Below are 3,763 nucleotides of genomic sequence, written 5' to 3'. Positions count from 1 at the left end.
AAAAAAAAAATTAATGAGAAGAATCCTACTAGATAGAGATAGTCATCTGACCTTCCAAGTAGTAGTTCTGAATTTGATTCTATCTATATTAGATTTTCAATAGGAAGCCTTATTAGATTCCATGAAGAAATGAATGCCCAAGTAAGTGGTTGGAAGGATGTCTTGGGAAAACTTAATGATATTACATATTTTGTTAGAAACAATTGCATTAGAATTGGAAATGAAGATCTTTAACTTAGCAACATTTATCTTCTGTCTTGAAATTTCTATATAAAGATCTAGGGTTGATTCTATCTATTTTTCCTCCTTAACACTAGCAAAACCAAATAGAGGTGTATCATCTACAAATAGAGAATTGGTAACTAAAAGTGAGGAAATAACAATGTTGACATCCATCTAGAGGCCATAATTATATTGGGTTGTAATGATACTACTGATTGATTCTACCATCAAAATGAACAAAGAGCAAGATAGAGGATCTCCTTGTTGAACATCCTATGAAGATTTGAAATATCCAATTGGAGAACTATTAATAATAATTGATAAGTAAACCCTAAAAATCCAAGCCTTAATCCATTTGTACCATTTATCTTCAAACCTAGAAAAATTTAGCACTTTCAAAAGAAATAAGGTCATTTTAATCTATCATATGCTTTCATCATGTCAATTTTTATAAAAAATGAAAGAATTTGATTCTCATTGATGATATGAAGAGCCTCAAGTGCAACTAAAGTGGCGATCATACTTTCTTTTCCTAAAATGAAACCACCTTGTTTAGGGGAGATAATCCTAGATAAAATGGGTTGCAAACTCAAATAAGTGGCTTTCATAAAGATCTTATATATGGTATTGCATAGTGAGATGGGCCTTAAGTCTCCAAAATTATGGGGGGATCCAACCTTTGGGATGATAGCAATATTAGTAGAATTATAATTATTGAGAATTGGAGCATTCTTTCTAGATTCCTCTAAAGCCATCAATAGGTCCCAACAAAAGGTTGGTGTGATGTAGAGCCTAATAAGACTCAGAGGTTTATTTGGCAAGGTTTCTCCCCAAATTATTTCTATGGGGGTTTGGGGGTGCACTCGTTGTCATGGTACAGGGTGGGGTTGAGGGGAAATGCCCCCATGGGGGTTTTTGGAGGCAATGCCCCTGAAGCAAAAAATGACCTTATATTGTAAACGGTGTCAGCTACTATTTTCTATTAGACAACTTATTCTAGCTCTAATTTTGTAAGCAATAAAAAATTGTATAAAATGGCTTAGGGTTAGGGATTTCATAATGTATGGTGATATTTTAGCTTTTTGGGGTGGTATTGAGTTGTAAGGGATTGCAGATTGTAATCACTAGATAGTAATAATATTGGACTTGTTGTTGGTGGATGTAGCCAAGGGATTGGGTTAACCGTGTTAAATCTTGGTGTCTTGTGTTCTCTTCTGTGTGCTCTATTATTGTATGATATTGGTTATATTTGCATGTAACTATTACTTATGCTTGTGGTTAATCCTAACAAAGGCATTCTAACACGTTTCGTAAAAAAGAGTAATGAATTCATCTAAGCTAGGTTCTTTTTCAGAAGGTAGAGAGAAGACTACCTTGTGAACCTTTGATAGTGAAAATGACACCAAAAAAGTATCATCTTCATATGAAGTTATTAACTTGAGAATGGCTTCAAGAAGTTTATGATCCCTATCACCATTAACAATTGATCAAGGGGAGGGAGGGTCAAGTAGCCCTTGGAAAAATGTAATACCCTCATTTTGGATACCTTCAGCATCAAAGATGATATTACTCAAAACAATATCCTTGATAGAGAAAATAGACATGGAAGCCCTGCATTGTTTAGCTAAAGCATGAAAAAAATTAGTGTTTCCATCTCCCTCTCTAAGCCAGACTTCCTAGGACTTCTGCCTCTAATATTATTCCTTTCTCTTGTATAATTCTTCCCATTCCATTTGTTTCTCTCTTTAAAAAATAAAATGAATGGGGATTCAAGACACAAGTTATTGTTTATTCATTAATTTATTCTAGCTCCTTCTTAACCACTTCTTTTTAGCAAAGATGTTCTTAAAAACCATTATATTCCAAACCTTTATCTACCTTTTAAGAAACTGTAGTTTTTCATGGAACTGAAACATTTTGGTCCCTTCATCAAATGGGGTACTTACCCTCCATTATCAAATTAGAGGAAAGAACTGTGGGTGTCTAATCCATATTCTTTCAAACTTAAAGGATGGCCTATGCCTAGGTTGGGCCTCAGTGTCACGCCCAATTTTTTTAAGGCAAAACACAACCAATTTTTTTTTAAAAGGTAACTATAGAAGATTGCATAACAAAATATGTTTTTTACGAATACTTTAACAAACTATCCAGTGTTTGTAATATACAATTCATGCTAGCTTAAGGACATTAGGATATTACTTGATCATTTTAGAACATTACTACTTCAACCAAGCCTTAGGTATTATGGTTAGAACAATAGTATTCTAGGATAAAGTTTAGGAATAAATAATTTCATTTGATGTTAGTATAGGAGGATTCGTAACCTTAACATAAGACACAACTAATCTTTTTGAAAAGGTAAACAGGTTAATTCACACAAGCCAAGTTGCAGTTAGGATTAGTGGATTAGATGACTACAAGATGCACCTACTCATGGTCATGCCGGTCCAACTCACAACACTATGAATCAATATCTAAGTTGAAAGTGATACCTTAATGGTTGGATTCTAATGAATGACATTATTTAGAGGGATCAACCTAAACCATACCTTGATTATCACAGTAATGCTAGCACTAGCATGTTTAGTAACATGGTCTAAATCAAAGTCCCATTTCCTGTGGTAAATGTTGCAACGAAGATTTTCACCCTAGTTAAGATCATTATTTCAATACTAGAACACATCAGTTTTAAGATAAGTTAACATTATAAAAGCATCTACCCTCATTAACACACACACGCGTGCGCGCGCGCACACACGCATACTGCATTACTTATATATGCCAAGTACATTGGTTATAGATTTATGGTGTGGATTAATTCGAAGGACCTAACATAAATATATATTGTTTAATGTAAATAATAATTCAAAATGCTTCTTTAAAATTAATTAAAAAGAAAGAAATAATTATAGATATATAGCACATTCCCTAAGCCAATAGAAAATTTCATTATTACTAACTAGTACTTACCTAATCACACTTTTTCAAAATAATAACTTCATAGCCATATGTGGTTACAATTACATCTACCCTATACAAATTAACTAACTACCAAAAATTTTCACAAAAAGCTTTAAAACTAACCTATACTATCATAATCCTAAATATCTTTTATTAATATCATATGTTACTACTAACCACTTTACATACTAATCTACTATCCTAATTTCCCTTAAACTAACCATGAATTTCATTTCATTTCCCAAACTCTAATTTGCATACTAGCTAAAGTCCTAACCCACCTCCGAGTGCTTTATTTCCTAAGCCCAAGTCGCAACATGTGAATTAATATCCAACCCCGGCCCCCCCCCAATACTCCTATCTCACTGACCCATCCGACTAAACTACATTCCAAATCCGCATGCCATGTTTGCCTTTTTTAACGCATGCAAGTTATGCCGAAAAGTTATGTGGAGTGGGCCCCATGCACGAGGCGATGTAGTTGATGTGGAAGTGAGGGTTAGGATGGGCCTAACATCCCCTTCCCTTGGTGGCTCCTTCTAGGCACCTAGAAAAATGTGCATGGAGGAGGAGATGAGAA

This window comes from Cupressus sempervirens, chromosome 10 (assembly GCF_028749045.1).
Source record: "Cupressus sempervirens isolate cs-2001-9-10 chromosome 10, ASM2874904v1, whole genome shotgun sequence".
Lineage (NCBI taxonomy): Eukaryota > Viridiplantae > Streptophyta > Pinopsida > Cupressales > Cupressaceae > Cupressus > Cupressus sempervirens.
This window is presented reverse-complemented; position numbering follows the sequence as displayed.